The following is a 19,469-nucleotide window of genomic DNA, read 5'->3' on the forward strand; positions in this document are numbered from 1 at the left end:
AAAGGACCTGCAGCAGCAGTGTAACAACTTACGCTCTTGAAAGGAGCGAAGGATTAAAACTTGGTGTGGAAAGACAGAGTAGGTGGTAAAAAGCCAACAGACTTATCTGTCTTCTGAGACTCGACGGGTGAAGCTGTGCTAGGAAGGAAAAAGGTTGCTCTGCCCAAGAGGTAAAGTTGTGCCTTGATTCCTCTGTCTGCATATTTTTCCACTTTTTATTTTTGGATCTTGCAACATTATCCAGCATTAGATGGCACATAGCTAGAATAACTGCTGCCGTGCCCTGCTCCAGAGCATGAGGGGAACACCAGAACCTCCCTGCAAAGAATGATGACGAGAGAGGACCTGCAACATTAAAAATGCATCTTTCACCTCTTTTTTACTGAGGAGGATCTGAAAACACTCCTTTAAAAATTTACAGGAACTAAGACCCCAGAAGCCAGAAGCACTCCAGCAGCAGATGAACACGCACATAACCTTGTCAAAAAGCTACAGGGCAGATTGGGCTATGGCAGCAAAGCCCTGTTCTACAAGAGCCCAGCACAACTCCCTCGAAGGCTGGAGAAAGGGCGGCTTCCCCAGGGTACGCACACCGTGCCTCAGGGCTGTGCCAGCACAGCCGTGTCACTCAGGAATCACACCTCTCCATGCTTTTTGGCCAGTATAGCTTTGCTGGCAGAAGTCTGTAGCGTAGGCATGGCTTAACCCCAAGCTATTTTCAGAAGGCAAGACGTGACCTAACCTCCCAGCATACATTGCAACCTGCGTTGTAATACAAAATTCAGCCTTTGTGCCTTTCCGCCCAGAGCTGCTTAGGCCACTGGAGGCGGGGACCATGGGATGCTGTCAAGTAAGTGTTAAGATGCCAAGGCCATGAAATAAAAGGTTTTATAAAAAGCCTGACAGGAAGGTTTTCATTGATATGCAAACTCTAGAGGAGTGCTGTTTTGGGAGAGGATTTGGCACCCAGGGTGGAGCTGTAATGCTCATGGCTTACACACTCCCCTGGAGCACTGGTGGCTGTGGCCCCGTCATGTCATGTTAGTGCAGAAGGACCCAACTACATGAGCACAGCAGTCGCAAGGCAACTTTGCACTCCTTAAGCCAAGGCAAGCATGAGACATAAACAGCATCAGTGGGAAGAATGATAAACCAGCACACCTCAAATGATGATTAAAATCTGAAAAGACCAAGTTTAGCAGGTCTTGCAGGACAGCTTCATCCCAGACTCAACTACACTCCATGTTATTTGACCAGCTGACCTATTCCCCCATTTCTACCCGTGAACTATAAGGCTGGGTTTGCCCTTTCTTCCTCTTAATTGTAGGCTTAGATAGCATTCTCCTGAGTCAGAATTTACCATGGACCAAAGTGGCTGCTGGCTGGAGTACCCATCATTCTAAACCCACATAAAAGTTTAAGCTAATACTTCCAAACCTGGGTACCCACCTGGGGACACAAGGCAGACACAGAAAAAGCTAATAAACAGCTGTTTTCTACCAAAAATGCTGGAGACCCACAGGTCCCAATGAACTACTGGTACGCCATTGATAACTTAGATGCCAAGACATCACTTTAAAGGCTAGACTTTCACTACTATTCATAAATGTGAGCAATCATTTCCATCTTGACAAGACATGAGTACATTGGCAGAAAAGGAAAATGAATAATGAGTTGCAGCACCATCCAAAGCACGGTCCAGTCCTCAGTCCGAAACTGCTGAAATCAGGAATCTGCCCAAGAGTGTGAACAGACACACTTTTTCCTTGGAAACGTAACCCGCAGCTGAGCAGCATGCAGAAGACACATCTGGAATCAGTCTGGCTGCCGGCAGCATGTTAGCTCAAGTTATGACACCAAGAACCTAAAGCTGATGTTTCTGCAGAGAACCCCTCCCTCTTCGAGTTATTTCACAGGATACAGTAAGTTTCTACTTACTGAAAATGTTAATCTGTTCTGCAGCCTCCACTGCAGCTGTCTCTGGAAGAGCTGCACCAGCCAAGGGACAGGGACTCGATTCCTGCATCTACCCACTTTCCAGCTTTTGGGGGAACTGCATCAATAAAGAGTGACAGGACTCACTCAAGATCTGGATGCTTTTCTTGTAGCAGCAGAGTCCCAGAAGCCTTCCCCAGTGTCCTGGTTTCAGCTGGGATAGAGTTAATTTTCCTCCTAGTAGCTGGTATAGTGCTGTGTGCATTTAGGATAAGAATAATGTTGATAACACACTGATATTCTAGTTGTTGCTAAGTAGTGCTTACACCAATCAAGGACTTTTCAGCTTCCCATGCTCTGCCAGGTGCACAAAATGCTGGGAGGGGACACAGCTGGTACAGCTGACCCAAACCGGCCGAGGGGATATCCCATACCATACGACATCATGGTCAGTATATAAGCTGGGGGGAGTTGCCCAGGGGGTGGTGATTGGTGCTCAAGGGTGGGCTGGGCATTGGTCAGCGGGTGGTGAGCAACTACATTGTGCATCACTTGCTTTGTATATTATTTTCTCATTTTATTATTATTTTCCTTTGCTGTCCTATTAAAGTGTTTTTATCTCAACCCACAGGTTTTACTTCTTTTTCTTCCAATTCTCTCCCCCATCCCACTGCGGGGGGGAGGGTGAATGAGCAGCTGCGTGATGCTTAGTTGCCGACTGGGGTTAAACCATGATGCCCAGAGACACTTACACTAGTTTTGAGGGCAAGATCAGATGGCATTCAGCACGCTGCCAGGATATTTGTGGAGATCAATGTGACAGTGGAGTCCCACCAGGACCTGCTGTGGTCATATGGGGCACAATATGACCATGTTCTACCACTAAGTTGTGGCTACCGCCAGGATATCTGAGTAGAGTCTACACTTTGTAGCAGTATAAAGTTCAGGTGTTAAGATAAACCCTTAAACACCACTTCGCTGAAGGACGGAACTTCGAACTTCTACCCTGGATCCACCACAACTTCACTCCATCAACTAAAAGGAATGGCTCAAGGAGAGAAACCAAGCATCCCTTGTAATTTGATATCATGTGGGATAAAATATTCACACACTGCGAGAAATAATAATGAGGAAGTTGTACCAGGAAATGCTCCTGATATGGATCTGTTTTGCTGTCTGGCTCCACTCTGGCACTATCTGCAGGTCCAGAAGCTAGAACAGCATTAAAGGTTGGTCGTTCCACCCTGCATCTTCCAAACACATAGGAGCCTTTTTACCCTAAAGGCCAGCTGCAGATGGAAAAGACGTTAAACTTTGTACAGATCAGTCCTCAATCCTGGAGACATACCTGTTGTCTTTAAAGCCTATCTCCCTACTTTATATATAAAAAAAAAAAGCCTCCCACATGTATTTACATTAGTGTTTGCTCTGCAGATGGCAAAGAAATACAGATTTTAATCTGCGTGGCACACCACCCGCCAAGCTGCAGCTGGGATTTAGTGGACAGACTCTTTATTGCTGGTAGATGTAAGTGATGGGAAGAAGAAAATTTTATCTCCAAAATCTGGATGGAGGGGGAAAATAGTTTCCTTGCTGCTTCTTGGTACCAGAGGAAGCTAAAACAACTGGCACCTTCCTAGGGGATGCACTACTCAGTGCTCCTCTCTGCAATCATGTAGGAGCTCTGATTGGGATGGGATGGGAACAACTTGTAGCAATGACTTCAGATGAGGCTTGGTGAGTGGCCCCCTCTTTCACACTAACCAGACTTTAATCAAAAGTAGCATTACAGTTTCGTGCAACCCATTTCCATCCTCTACTGGCTTCCCATTGCTCGGCAAATCATTCAACTTTTGTGCCTTGATTTCCCCATCTGTTAAACAAGAGTAATAAAACATTCCCTGGAGGTATCGTTTACACCTTGGCACTTGTAGAACACCATGCAAAGGAAAGCACTACAGGAACTACAGATCATCAGTAAAGCAGCCAAGACTCTGCTAAGAAGACAGAAGACCAGACGTTAGACCAGGTTAGTCTGGTTATGAATCTCATGTGTTACGGGGGTTTGCCTGGAGTAACAACTCACCAAGGGACCAGCTGAGCCACTGATGCTCCAGCTAACCACCAGCCCATTCGGCCCCACTGATGTGTAGTGTAAGCGAATAAAAAAAAGAAGAGAGAAGCTGCCAGCTTCTTCATATTCATGAGCTCTTTAATAATGCTCAACAAAACTTGGAGGCATGTTCTCTGCTGTTGCTCTTGCCCTTTTGCACAGTGAGCAAGTCATAAATATTTCAGGGGAAGAGTCCAGAAAATTTGCAAGATTGGTCCTAGCCTTTTACAGCATTAATGAGCAGGCCATTAATAGTTAATGAAGCAGCTGCTGGTGATCTCAGAGGTAAAGGCAAGACGAGAACAGCAGTGTTTGCCCATTCCCTACAATGTGATAATGCGAAGGAACGAAATGATACTTTTATCCAATTCTTCTTATCATGCTAAGATGCAGGAGCTGATCACAAGACCTCCAGCAGAACCGCACCCTGCCTGCCCCGCTACTGTCACCCAGCAGGGATGGAGACTGCTGCAAAGGGTCTGACCCGACCATCCTGATGCTCCAAGCAGATCCGCGGGAGTGAAAAGGCCTCAGTGCAGCGCCTTACGTAAACACAAGTGCACCGTCCCACACACTTACCCAGGCTGGACTGCTCAATGCGTGTGTGCAGGTGCGTGTGTGCACCCTGTAGTCGTACGTATGTAAAAATGCCAATAAAAAGAGTGGGCATTTGGGCCTTTTAAAGGTTTCCGCTGCTTCTTTGAAGCCAAATTCACAATACGATTAGGCAGCTGACTTCAAAGAACAGCTCCTGTGATTCCAGCCTTGCATGCAGCGAGGACTCCGGTGAAAAGGCATTTTTGCTGGACTTACTCTTTCATACCTCTGAGGTGACATCGCCTTGTCTATACATTTGCAGCCAGGAAAGTACGAAGCGTCCCTCAGCTGTCACTCTTTGGTTACTCCACTTGCTGGGAGCTTTACCGAGGAAAGGCACCAGGCGGCTGCTCCCTGCCAGCCAGGCTGCCGGGAGCAACCCCAGCCCGACAGCCCGGGCAGGGGCAAAATGAAAAGGGGATGACAAGAAGAACCGGGTAAAAGATTGGATACTGCCAAACTCTATTTCCTTCTTTTTATCCCTGCTGGTTTAAAGGATTTGTGAGGCTGTTTTCTGGCTGCTTCCACGTTTGTGTGTACGTGGGTTTATCAATCCCAGTGGTACTTTTTTTTAATCTTGATGGCTAATGTCTGTCACATTTGATAGAGGTGAAAATCTCAAAGACAGTAACATTCTACTGGTCTCATGAAAACAGACAGGGTGCGGAGGAGAGATCCCCATCACTGGTACCATGAAGGGGAGGAGATGAAGGGTTAATCTGACCCCTCTCCCAGTGCAGTCAGGAATTCATTTTCACCAGTCAAACACACTGGAAAACGGTCTGTGTCGGTCCTGCTGCTCCCAGGAATAATCGGTCTCCTGGATTTCAGCTCACATCACACTTGGCTTGTCCCAGGTGAAGCTTTTTCTGCTTGACATCTGACAGAAGTCCGCACAAAAAGCGAGGACTGGTAGCAGAGAGACTCCCTGAAGAACCACAGGTGGACAGAGACAGCACAGACCCATCTTCTTCAGAAGCAAGTCCATGAACTGAGTGGAGTCTGGATGCAATCTGAATAGCTCCCTTTTACTTAAGTGTCCTTAGCACAGAGTGGAAAAGTTTGCACTTCATCTGTTTGGGATGTAATGCTCAAAGCTGGCAGTCAAGAGTCTTGAATTCATTGGGAAGAAGCAAAGGAAAAGAAAAGCTTAATTTCAAAGTTATAGTCTTAATTCCACCCTCCAAACCAGAGCTGTTAAGTAGTGCAGGAGTCAAAGGCAACTGCAGTGTTGGGCCTTTTGTTAAATAATTAACTAGGATTTGCCTAATCTATCTGCAGGTACTCACTGAAGAGACAAAAAACTTCCCTATCAACACCTACTCTCACCTAAACAATGGGCTTCCCGACAAGCACCTCCTGGGATGATCCAGACAAGCACCTCCTGGGGTGTTTTCTAACAGTTTTTAACAAAACTGGTCCTTGGCTTAGCTTGCCTTCAGACAAGACTCTGCCTGCCTACTTTCAACACAGATCAAAGGTGACCTTAACAGGTCCTTACTGTATTAAGACCTGTAAAATAACTATCATGTTAAATTCCAAGTAATTGTTTTATTCTGTAATTTGATTAAAAACTATCATTGCCAAACATGCCTTGGAAAAAAAATTACTACTGGGACTTAATGAAGTATATAATTAGCAATGAATATATAGTGCTTCCTTTTAAAACCCACAGTATGTAACATTCCTTCATGCTTTAAGTAGAAAGCATCTTAAAGTCAATATTAAACCTTGATTTAAAGACTTTAATACCTTGAACTATTTAAATCACATTAAGGACGAAACTTCACGTATGAAGAACCCTGCCAAACCCACATGTGCACTGGGCTGTTCCTCACCCTCATACCATCTATTTTACATAATTTAAAACCAGGTATTTTAAAACCCCAGACAAGTGAAAAAAAAAAAGTTTAATGACCAAAAAAGCCTACCCAACTTCAAATGTTTCTTAACCAGCTTCCTATTAGTTGTCTGTTTAATTAAAAAAAAAAAAGTAAAATAACAAGATTCTTTATATTTTGCCTCCCCCTCTAGCTACATTGTAAAAGTTTCAGTACTAAGTGTGTGTTAAGCTTGCTGTTTCTAACTTTCTGAGTGCTTATTTTTCACTGATTTTAAAACATAGCAAAGGGACAAGGGCCATTCATGTGCTAGCCAAAAATGAATCAAGCTGCAACCCCAACCAAGCCAAGTGGCCACAGAGAAAGGTGAAGAGTGTTTCAAAGTGAGTATCTGTACGTTGCAAAAGATGAGTAATAAAGGATGGTAAATCACAGTCTTTCTCCACTGCTGTGCAGATCAGCAGTCATGAATCTGAGCACAAGAAGGGTCTCACAGCCAGGAGCTCTTCTCGAGGATGCTATGGCAGTGCCTAGATGCACAAACCAAACCCAATGTGACAGCAACCTTGCGACCCATGGTAGCAGTCTCTGCCCTGAGATTCAGTAAAAAGATCAGGACGAGAGCAAGAAGGAACAAATAAGACCCCCATCTACACAGTGCAAAACTAAAAAACAAAGGCATATTAGATGAAAACACAAGCCAGTCTGAGCAGTCCTGTGAGAACTGCACCTACAGCGAGGTACTGCTTGTGCCACTGAGGCAAACAGGAAAGGATGCACCACGTCCAAGGAAGCTAACAGGAAAATATGATCAAATTCCAACCTTGGCTGCAAAAATTGATACAGAGAGGAGGCTCAGGTATGAATTCAGCTTTCCTGTGCAAATAAACTGTGTCCAAAATGCAGCAAACTACACCTCACACTGTTGCATGTAAAACATCCCAAAGAAAAGTTTGATGCATGGCAGAGACTGGGTGGCAATTCCCATCCCCTCTTACTGCCTGCTACCTTCTGTAAGTAAAGCAGCCTGCAAACAGCCACAAATCCTTTGCTGTACAGTACCATGATGTCTACCACATCACCATCAATTTTGGGATGCAGCAGTGCTAATGCTAAATATCCAATATCCTCATCACAATGTATCTTGCACGCTTTTCACGGGGTGCTTTGCATTTAATAGCACATTTCAAAGCAGGTCCCTAACTCCATCAAGCACGACAAAAGCTCTTTCCCTAAGGACTGAAAGGAGCATTCCCCGCCCTGCGAGCACCCTACCGCAGGCTCCCTGCCAGGATGTGGATGGAGCCCTCTGAAGAGATGGCAGGGTGGGAACAGCCAGGTGGGGAAAGAGGGGAAGAAAGAGAGTGCTGCAAAGAAATAAAAAATGCAAAATGTGCTGTCAACAACACACTTCGGCCTAAACTGGGGACAGGGTGCAGACAGGGGTTTGTGGTTTGTTTTTTTTTTATTTATTTATAAAAAGCATATTTAAGTGCCCTATAAATTTTGTGGGAGAGGTGCAGAGGGGTCAGCAGGGAATTGGTGCCAGCTGGCAAGGCACGTGCTGGTGCCTGGTCACTCCCTGCACCCCAGAGCTGCAGACCCTGAGGCTGAAAGCACCCACTCTCAAGTGCTTTGAGGGGAGAATGAGACCATCTGCTGCTCGCCCAGAAGCAAGGCCAGAGCAAAAGGAGTTCAGATTTCAGGAGATTAATTTTAAATCCACCAACTCGGCACTCTGATCTGCTGCTGGAGAAGATGGGGCCGGAGCTAAGATCATCCCTATATACGAGCTCTTTTCAGCCTAAGCAATATCTTGTGACACTCCTCTCCTGGCTTGGACACATGCACAGAGGGTAAACATGTAAAAATAAGGTAAAACATGAAAATAAGGTACTTACAAAGGCTAAGATACAGGATAACAGGACAAACAAAGAGAATTTAATGTATTTCAAGTACATTTAGACTTGAGAGCAAAATACTTCAGAGAGCTAACAATTTTTTTCCTGTATCTGATTAACTGTGGATTTTGAAACTTGTGTTCACCTTGAGCAATACTTCCCAAACCACGGCAGATATGCAGAGGTGGCGGAGGTCCTGAAAAAACTGTTTTAGCAACAGCAAAATTAAGAGGATGCTCTAACGCCAAAGAAAGAGAAGATGCCAAGTTAAGAGCAGTTAAGAAAACAGTTCCCTCCACACACATTGTTCTTCCTTGGCACTCCAATTGCTTCAAAACACACACGGAGCCTATTCCTCCCTTATGCTGGAGGATCCCAGACAGACAGAGGGAAGTAAAGGCTTCCTAAGGCAGCAGTTTCCTCTGAATTTACTCACCACCATTTGTACCTGGAAACGTCCTACCTGCAGCAGTTGGGCAAAATCCTGCAGGTCCTCAGTGGTGACCAGACCCTGCAGCCAGCCACCTGGCACAGCTGGCACAGCACTCTGCCATGCAGCATCCCCAGGTACTTTCCCTGGTGCAAAAACCCCACAGAAGGCTTTATCAGCATCTTATCACTGCTGGCTTCTCAAAGAAAATTAAACCTAACCCTCAAAACAGTAGCACAGTGGAGCTGGCGCCTTCCTTGCAAGATGCTTTTGCCTGAGAACAGGTTGGGGAGACCTGTGCCTTAGGTTAAAGCCCAGGTAAAAGGGCTCTGGCTCTCAAATAAAATTGGCTGCCCAGTCCTGAGAGACTAAGGAACAGATCCCAAAAATCTGCAACCACGAGATCACGACTCCTCCTGGCACCAAGCATTACATGACAGTGATGAAAAGTAGCATCATAAACGTGACAGCTGGAAGAGATGCCATGAGGGTGCCTGATGGTGGCAAGGAAATAAATGAGTGATAGAAGAAACTGTAACCACCTTTGGCTGAGCAAAATGAGAGTTGGTGCAGCAGTTGTCTCACCACAGGTGGAAGCAGTGACAGCCGTGTGGACACCCAGCCAGGCGACCGAGCGCTCTAACCGGGGGCAGCCGAGCATTCAAACAACTTCCTCACCTCTCAATCACGCGGAAATAAGTAGGTCCGACCCAGCACCACTCTTCCCAGAAGACCAGGAAGGGGAACCTCCTTAGAAAAATGCAGGGTGTTTACTCAGCTTCAGGGGGGACCACGATCCTCTGGGATAATCCCATCTTCCACAATTTTCAAGGAAACTGTACTGAAGCCCAGAAGACAACAAGCACTGAATCCTGCAACAGCAGTGTGCTCCCAGCATATCATTTAAATAAATCAGTTTCTGGAGAGACAAAAGACAAGGAAAAACTCCCTGTGGTGCCTGACAGTTTGTGCTGAAGAGGATGCTGGAAAAAAAAAAAACCCACAACAAAACATACTTGCTTTAGAGGTGGGAGGCGGGAAGAGGGGTGGGGAAAGCATCTCCTCAAAAATACTTCAGGCCAGAACCGTCAGGACTTTCCTTTATTTCATGCGAGAGTGAATCAGCAGCGCTCCACCAGCCTGGCAGCAAAGCTCAGAGATGCCGGCGCTGTCTGCTTCGTACCGGCTTCCCCCGGCAGCAGAGGACGGAAAACCTCCCCTCATCGCTTCCCGGGGCCCCTGTCCCGGCACTCTTTGAAATCCAACAAAACTTACTACCTCAAACTGTTTACTCTTGGATTTTCTTCTTGCAAATAAGATTTTAAAAAAGAACAAGGATTTTCCAACTTCTGCTATCTGAGTGAAGTGTAACATAAAGTAACTGAAACTAGTAAGCATGAAATTAGGTTTAGAGATACAAAAAATTGTCCAAAGCTTGGAGAGTGAGAAAAAGGAACACATACACTGGAGGCAAGGAAAGGGGCACAGGGTTCTCAAGAAATATTGGTATTTTATCAAACTCCTCCGAGGGTGCCTTTAGCAGCAGCTCAGAACCTGCTTTTTTTTGGGTGCTAATTAAAATAAACCACAAACAACAAGATCCTGCTTAAAAAGAAAGGAAAACACACTTTTCCCTATATAGGTTTGCTCACAGGACTTCTTCCTTCGCCCACAAGACTGGACAAGAGGTTAAATAACCCTGCACTTGAGGCTTCCTTAGCTATCATCACTGACTCAAAACAAGCAAGAAAATCTCCTTCCATTTGTTTGTTTTTTTTTTTTTGTTTTAAGCTACAGCGAGTCAAATACACAGTTTCAACACTTCCTAGAAAATTGTGGGAACAACAGACAATTAACAAGAACAAAAGAAAAGCCAAAAGCTACAGGTAATTTGAGGTTGCAAGTTTAAAAAAGTATTTAGTAGTTAAGAGGGGAAATAAGGTCAGGACATGGGAGAAAAAGAGGAAAGGAAAACTAAGATTTCAGGCCCATGATGGGGCACAGAAACCAATGCAAGAAGTTCCCAACCCACGCCTCCCACCACTCACGTGAAGTCAACCGTCCCCTCCATTGATGCCAGCTGGGATCACACTGTAAATCACATCACCAAAATGCTGCAAGTTAAAAAATAATACTAAAAAAATTAAATCTACATCTATCTCACTTAAGAAAGGAGGAAGTGAAGCAGAGGGTTGCTTCTTGCCAAGATTGTTTCCATGCAAACCCACAGCGAAGGAAGGGGACAGCGAGTGGTGTAGTACAAGGGAAATAACACTGTTTTTCAGCTTTGCCACATTTTTCCAGGACAGAAGATGAATTTCAGGCTGTGGAGGAGTCTCCCAAGTGAACCAAACTATGCCATGGTCAGGTAACACCGATCTGGAGGGAACTCCACAACTTGCACAGAGCCACTTGTGTTTGGGCCAGGATGTGCCCGCTCTTATGGCCCAGAGCCTCCAACATCTGCTCCTGCAGGGAGGACTGGGCTTAACTTGGGCTTAACTCAAGCAGTAAAAAGGGTTTCCCAGAGAGGAGCAATGCAGACATTGAGAGCTGAACAAGCACAAACAGCAGACATCTCTGCATGGGAACATCTCATGTCAGGTCTGCACCACTAACACTTACCACACAGTTGAGTCAGCCCAGGGCAGGACGTGTCACTAATGTAGCTGTGCTGCCAAAACCCACAAGCAAAAAGGCTGTTACACCAGCAAAAACGGCATTTTTTGCTAATGCTGCTTATCAAACTCATCGTGCAGGGTTGGGAGGATAAACCCACAACCAGCAAATTCACCCATGGAGCAAGTTCTTGGCATGGTTGTGGGATGCTGACCCCACCAAAGCGCTTGTGCATTCCTAGGGTCCGTGTATCCTGGGTAATGAGATATTAAGTAGTCTGAAATATATACATGCTCACTTTTTACCAAGGCCTGCAGTAATGGGACAAGGGGCAATGGTTTTAAACTGGAAGAGGGTAGGTTTAGATTGGACGTAAGGAATACATTTCTTATGAGGGTGGTGAGACATGGGAACAGGTTGCCCAGTGAAGTTGTGGATGCCCCATCATCGGCAGCATTCAAGGTGAGGCTGAATGAGGCTTTGAGCAACCTGATCTAGAGAAAGATGTCCCTGCCCATAGCAAGACGTTTGGACTAGATGATCTTTAAAGGTCCTTTCCAACCTAAATCATTCTAAGATCCTGTGGACACTGGGGCTGCCCTTCAAGCCAGAGCCCCGAGGGTGTGCAGCCAGTGGGCTTCCCTCAGCTGCAAGATGAAGAGCAGCACAATATGGAAAAGACCTACATCTCTTCAGAGCTTGTGAACAGTATAAATGGCAACTGAGCCCAAGGGTGAGCCTGGACCATGGCCCTGCTTAACCTGTAGTCTTGGGTGGGGTGGGTGGGTATCTGCAAATTCCCCCCAAAATGTCTGCAAAAGTTAATTTGAGAGGCAAACCAGTGGTGAGCAGCCTTCACTTTGCTACATCAGGTCCCCGCTGGATAGTCTGTCTGGGGGCCGCCACCTGGAGAGGATAAACTGTAGATGTAGCTGGGGAGGCTCATTGCTGGAGTGACACTGAACTCCTCACACGTGCCCTGCTTTCACCACCTGTCACGTACCCCGCGCACTGGGCCAATTTACAAAAGGTTGTCAAAACTTGCTGAACACCCACCCCTCCACCCCCCTTCCACTCCCTGATGTGTGATTTCTAAGCACAGAGGCGTTACAGATCACCTTCTTCCCCCTTTGCTTCCCGACCCTTCCTCCCTTCTCCGTCAGCCCTCCAGATGGCAAATGCTCCCCTCTGCCAAGCGCCAACAGGCGCCTTCCCGCCGCCAGCCCTGCTCGGGGCATCGCCGGCTGCGGGCGGCGCGGGCACGCGCCCTCTCACCTGCAAATCCAGGAGCCTGCCTCTGTCACAGGGGATGTGGCATCATAACCCGTGTCCTCAGCTACCAGAATAAATTCCCCCAGGAGGCCTTTTTTGAAGTCCTCTCCTGGTTACCAAGGCCAAAACTTCCTCTGCTTGCCTATGCTATTTTCCCTCCACTCACTAATAAAACCCAGACTTTTTAAGGTTCTTCAGTGCTAAATACACAAAATCATTTCACACATCTCCCTGAAAATCCCTTTAGCCTTCAATTGGACCGCATCTCCCAGCTGTACCAGCAGACTCACAATACTGGCCGTTTTATGTAAATTCATTTAACAGAAACCCCAGTTTTCACTTTGGAAACAGGTTTTGGGTCTCACGGTTCTGAGAAAAGCTTGCCAGTGCATCATCTTAAATCCAAACTCACAGCGTTTCTTGCAACAACCCAAAGTGCATCTTTTTAAAAACAAAACAATCAACAAAACAACACTTCTGACTTGCAAAGGCACGGCGGGTTTGGGGAGGGAGGGCTGGGTTGGTGATTTCTGAACTGCTTCTGGATGGCGAGGCTGGAACTGAGCACTGAACCATATCATGACATCCAGTAAACTTCAGATCTGCCCATTTCCGAAGGGTTGATAAAATAAACTAAAACCACAAATAGTATTTCCCCCTGAATGACACATGTAAACACACCCTGACAGAAGACCAGCAATTACTTTAACGGCTTTAAGTTAAAGCCTTTATAGATCATTTTAACGCCTGCTTTTGTTCATTACTTCCAACACGAAAAGATACCATCATGCAGATGTGCAAGTTACAACCTTCAGTTTGCAGCAACTTTCAGGGAAAGAAAACACTTGCTGAATTTTCCTCACACCTGAAAGAAAGTCAAAACTACAATTACAGTCTCTCCACACAAAAAGCAGACGCAGCTTTACTGCAACCTGACAGCCATGCCATGCGAAAATCTCAGGGAATCCAGTTGTGACACTGTCCGTTTCTAAACAAATTATAATCAAAACACTATTTTGATTTATTTTCAGTGGATGTTTTCATTCCTTAAGTGGACACACAGGATAAATTTAGACATCAGTGAAAAAATCCCAACCAGAAGAGAATCCAAATAAAACCACTGAGGATCATCCGAGTTAGAGCAAAGCTAACAGGAATAAAACACGAAGATGTCGCACATGCAAATACAGTGATGTCATGCCTGGCATTAAGACCTTTATCTTGCACGAGGATGAGCAAAACCTGCTGTGTTCTCATCCCAGCCTGCAGCAGTTTGAAACTGGTTTGAAAATGTAAAAAGAAGCAAGTAACTTTGCTATATTTAATGATAGCTTGATTTTTTGGACTGCTAATAAAAACATAATAAACCTTCCCCCCTAACAAAAAAAGAATGAAAACGTGATGCTGCCGACTCGGGCTGTCTCACACAATGGATTATTGACTTTACAGGCACTGTCTAGAAATTGTTGACTGTAATTAAAGTAAAAAGGTAAAAAAAAAGGTGGTACTTTGAGAGAAAGCAGTTGGCAGGAGCGCAGGCCCTTCAAACACTGATGGAAGAGATGTCCTGTGGCATGAAACTCTGGGAGAAGTTTTGGGGTGGGCAAGCAGGAAAAATGCCATTTTATACAGGTAAGCAATCACCCGGGCTTTGGGCTGATAACTGAGCTACAAACATCTGTAAGTGCTTTCCAGCACTGAGTTCATCACAGATAGAAGAAGAGAGGACAAACACAAGAGAGGTCTTGGCCTGGAAGGGGATAAACAAGCACACACGACTGCTGAAGAAAAATAAGGACCGGCCAACAACTTTAAAAATGCATGGGCTTTTTTAGCATTTGTATTCTTCCTGATTGCTGGCCAGTACCTTGCTTTCCCTGAGCCGGAGATCAATTTGCAATTCTGTGTTTCAAAGAGCTGCTGAGTTCATACCACAGACTGAAGGCACATCTACATTAGAAAGGCTTCACCGGGACAGGAGTATATTACACTGGCAAAGTACTTCGGTCACAGATACCTCTTACACAGCAAAATTACTCCTCTACCAGTCTAATACAACCACGGCAGCACACAGCCCTGTTACTCCACATGCCATTTCTCAGTAAGGCTACATGCACGGGGTTTCTGCTAGAGACATCAGACCCCTGCGAGTCACGCCTGCCTCTGCACAACTATCCCAGCCTCAGCCAGGAGGGACAAACCCCGCATGAAGCTTAGCTTTAAAAACCAAAAAGACAACTCATTGACCAGCTACATGTGGATTATTTGTAGGTGCGCTGGATGATGAAGCAGAACGCGGCAGTGATTTACCATCATTTGCCGTAAAAGAATTTTGACATTTCAGTTCTCAGTCCCATTTTGGAAAGGGCTTTGGTTGTTGCGACTAATCGTTGCTCTGCTAAAGGATGTGCTAAAATTCCTTCCCGAACTGGGATCTTGACACCTGTGTACCTGAAGCAAGGTGGGACAAAAAAACAAGAAATCAAATAGGAAAGAGCAGCTTTGCCTAGCTGACAGCCTTATGCTGCGGCCCCGGCGCTGCCAGAGGTGCAGCTTCACAAGGCACCACACGCTCTGCCACCCTTGCCTGCTGCTCCCGGCACTGGCACCGCCACCTCGGGACCCAGCTGGCAGGAGGTGCTCACACCCAGCAATCCCGCTCACCAAGTCACCTTCCTACCCAGCGAGAGGCCTCCTCTTCCCTCCCATTCCTACTTTGGACGCTTTTTCCCCCTTCTGCTCTCCACCTTCTGACCCAAAACTTTTGCCGAGTTCCCCTCGGCCCTTGCAGGCACACGAGGTTTAAGGGGAGCACCTGCCCTGAGAGGATGGGGAGCCTCCATCGGAGGGGAGCCTGGGGAGACCAAGGGGGGATGGAATCAGGGCCCCATCCCCTCCCCACGCTCTCTCCCCAAGGAGGGATTCGCAGGCGCAAAGCAAACGAAAGGGCTCGGGGAAGAGCCGGGCAGAGGGATCCCCCAAAGTCAGGCGGGCACATCCCAACTCCACTTCCAAGTTTTATTCCTAGCAAAGAGGGGAGAAAAACCTGTGCCTACGTGTGCCTTTTGCTGTCACCCTCATCCCAGAGGGAGAGAGAGAAGGGAAAAAGAGGAGACAGTTGTGTGATGGCTTTGGAAACCAGCTAAAACAAAAGGGAAAGTCACCCCTCCTAGGGAAAAAAAAAAAAAAAAAAGTGGATGCAACGTGCCAAAGGCCGAGTTTCCCTAAATCTCCCCATTCCGGGGAAAATGAAACGCCGCGGGCAGGCACAGGCTCCCGCGGAGGCTGGCGGAGGGATGGAGCGCGGCGCCGCTCGCTGCCGCCCGCCCGGTTACCGGCAGCGGCGGGGCAGGGGGCGGCGAGCCCCTCCCGCCACGGCCGCGGCCTCGCGGGGGGGCAGGGCAGAGGGGGAAAAATAATAATAACAACAATAATAAAAAATTAAAGCAGAAGAACCCGCTGCTGAGTGCGGCCGCGGACCCACGCGTGACGGCGGCGCCCGGGCCCCTCCCGCGCCTGCAGCACCCCCGGGGCGCCTTCCCCACCCCCTCCTCCCCCGACGCCGGCGGCTCCTTTTTAAAGACCGCACTGACAAAATCGCCCTGCTCGCCTCTACGTAACGCCCTGTCGAAAGCGGACGCCATATTTTGTGTTGCTGATGTCGACATAGACAAACGTAGACATGTTTTTTCCTCCCCCCCTCCTCCTCCTCCTCCTCCTGCCTTCCCCCCTTCACCCAAACTTGCGATCGGGAGGCGACGGGGAGCGGGGAAGAGGGCGGGGGGGAGGTTAGGGAGGGAGCCTGCATGGCGAAAAAAAATTAAAAATATACCTAAATAATTAAAAGCCCACCCCAAACAACCCTCCCGGCTCCCTCCCCGCGGCGGTCTCCCCCGCCGCCCCCCCCCTCCCGGCCCCCGCCGGAGTCCCGGGAACCAGACAGTTTTTTGCGGGAGGAAAAGTTGGGTGCGAGCGGCCGGGGCGGGAGCGCCGGCGAGTGCGTGTGTGCGGGGAGGGGGCGGCCGGGGAGGGGGGGTGGGGGGGTGGGCCGGGCGGGAGCGCCCCGGGGGTTGGGGGGGGTGGGGGGGGCCCGCCTGGGAAGTTTCCTACCTGCGCCCAGGGCGGCGGCACCGACTGTCCCGGGCGGAGCGGCACCGGGGCTCCGCGCGCCCCTCCGCGCGCCGCCGCGGCAGCCCGCGGCCGCGGGACCCCGCGCCCCCCGCCCCCGCGCCGCGCCGGCCCGCGGGGAAACACGCGCGCTCCGCCACGCGCGCACGCACGCACACGCCGCCCCGGCCCCGCCGCGGGAAAAAGAAAAAAGAAGAGAAAAAAAAAAAAAAAGAGGGGGGGGGGAAAAGAGGGGGGAAAAAAGAAAAAAAGGGAAAAAAAAAAAAAAGAGCCCTCGATCGGTGGGGATCTACGCCAACACCCACATGATCTCTGACGTCAGCGTGCGTATTTGCATACGATACCACCGGCGGCGCGGCCGCCGGGGTCCCTCGGCGCGGCGGAAAGTTGGGAGCGGGGCCGTGCCCCCCCCCCCATCCCCCCGCCCGGCTCCGGCCGCTCCTCCCCCGGCTCAGCCCCGCGGATTTTCCACGTACCCCCCCCCCCCCCCGCCCTGAGCGGCGCGCGCGCGGGCTCCGCCGGGCGCCCCGCAGCCCCTGTGGCGACACCGGCGGCCGGTACCCGCAGTGCCCCCCGTCCCGCTCCGCGGGAGGAACCAGGCGGACACCACCCCCACCTCCCCGCACACCCCGCGACCCTCCGGGCGGAGCCGGGGCTCGCGCTGGGGCGGCCTCCCCCGACCCCCGACCCCGGGCGGTGCGGGCGGTGGCGGCGCCGGCGGGGTTCGGACCCGCCGTACCGGGGCCGAAGGGTGATACCCTCGGTGCGGGACCGCGTGGGCTCGGCCCCCCCTTATGGGGGTGGCAGAGGCTGGACCTTCGTTGCAGGACGTGGGGACGGGACCCCCCGCTATAGGGGCGGCAGGGGCTGGACCCCGGTATCGCGGTGGCGAGGGGCTGCGTGAGGCTGTGCCCTTCCGTGAGGCTGCCCCCTCCCCGCAGCGGGGCAGGTTACCTGGGGAGGTGGGAGGCATTTCTTCATCCTCGGCTTGTGGTGGAGGTTCTCCAAGCCCCCCCGGTCCGGGATGGGCTTCGGGCGGTGGTTGTTTATTGCTGTGGGGAAGGTGGTGTGTATTTCCAAGGGAGGCTGCAACAGTCTCTGCTCCTCTGCTGCATCGCAGGAATCCTTTCCCCCATGTAAAACTGTCGTTGAACTCTTGTGCCTCTTTGCCTTTCTTCCAAAGAGGTGTAGACAGGACTCAGGCTATTTGCTGTTTACTTCAGAGAATTAATTCAAAGGCATAGTTTACCGATTGCATCTTGCTACTAGATAGCAGATCTTCCAACAAGTCCAGGCTAACAGGATTTAGGAGTAGCATAATCTCAGCGTAACTTCAGGGGTGTGCTAGCCGCGTTGCGGTATCTTTGATTAGATCGCAGTCAATTAATATTTTAATGGTGAACCTAAACCTCCGCAGGCTTTGAATCCCCACTGGCTCCGGCTCCCGCCCTGCCCCGCACCGCCAGCGTAGTGGCATGCAGGGGCAGAGCCGGGCGCCAGTCCTCAGCCCAGCTGGGTAGCAGCTTCGTTGGGCAACATTTTGCTTCCCTTCCCCGTGTAGGGCTGGGGACTGGCTTGTATTAGAGTGTCAGAAGAGGAGCTCTAAGTTATTGCAACTGAATAATCGCAGAAGAACGTAAATATGTCAAAGCAGTGTCAAGAGATTTCTTTGCAGGGATACCCTTATCTGAGTAGGCGTGTTTTTGACTGCCTGAGTGAGTACAGTCTCTGCAAGTATTTGATAACAGAATGGATTCCTTCCTTTCTGCCACCGGCTCCGAGATTTCCGCTAACTTCTTTCTAGATCGGAACTGTTAGGAAGGGACAAGCATGGGCGTCCTTTCTGCGCTTGCTTGGGGGCGCGGAAGATGACCATTAGAGCTTGCTGATGCTCATTGAACTTCGGTTTTGCTCCCTAGAGGTCTGGGGTTTTTTAATGGAAATTCCTCTTTCTTATAAATATCACTGAATATGTTTTGTTTAACTCTTCAATGGCTGTTCAGCCCTGGAAATGTTTCTGAATTTTGAATGCCCGGGGAAAAAAAAAAAAAAAAAAAAAGAGTTATTTTAGTGGGGCAAGAGTATTTCCTGCAGGACATGCTTTCCCCGCTCCCGTCTCAAATTCCTCTTCCATGATTTGGAATAAAAGAAAAGCCAAAGTGTTTTAATAAGGCGACTATGTTTATGAATATAACATATTCTTGAAAGGGCAGATCAATGGAAAAGCAGGTGAAAAATCATCTGCTTGCTCTTGTCCTAATTAACACTTAAGGCCTCTTTACCATTTTTTTTTGCACTGCCAAATGCAAAGGCTCTTTGATCGATTGGGCGATAGGGCGGCTGGTGCTGCCTTTCAAGTGCAAAAAAGGGCCATCCGTTGGAGCCGGGTCCGGGTTTTCGGACTTTAAGCCCGGCTTGTAACTAAGACAGTTCTAACCTGAGGTCAGAGCGTTCCCTGCACCAATGCCCCCAGTGAGGCTCATCTGCCTTCCCTAAAACCCTGGATGATGTCACATAAATTAGGAGCTCAAAGGTCCTAATTAAAAAGAAAGCATAATTCACTGTATTTAAGGTGAGGAGGATGCGGGTTTAAAAGCACAGCTGTTGCTGTTGCTGTCCCAAATGAACAAAGG

The 19,469-nt window shown here is 48.7% G+C and overlaps 1 protein-coding gene across 6 annotated transcripts in view; it reads right to left on the reverse strand.

The window, feature by feature from the left end:
- The window catches only part of ZHX2 (zinc fingers and homeoboxes 2), an 84,587-nt gene extending 67,463 nt beyond the window's left edge, over positions 1–17,124 (reverse strand). For 5 of the 6 annotated variants that reach the window (XM_064442163.1, XM_064442160.1, XM_064442161.1 and 2 more), the window contains exon 1: positions 16,819–17,124. The gene's annotated coding sequence lies outside the window, so the exon portion shown is untranslated. Of the gene's footprint in view, positions 1–9,495; positions 9,706–16,818 lie in introns of those variants that run through there. The other variant, XM_064442162.1, reaches the window with a different exon arrangement.
- Between the last annotated feature and the right edge of the window lie 2,345 nt (positions 17,125–19,469).

Source organism: Phalacrocorax carbo, chromosome 2, assembly GCF_963921805.1.
Source record: "Phalacrocorax carbo chromosome 2, bPhaCar2.1, whole genome shotgun sequence".
Classification (NCBI taxonomy): domain Eukaryota; kingdom Metazoa; phylum Chordata; class Aves; order Suliformes; family Phalacrocoracidae; genus Phalacrocorax; species Phalacrocorax carbo.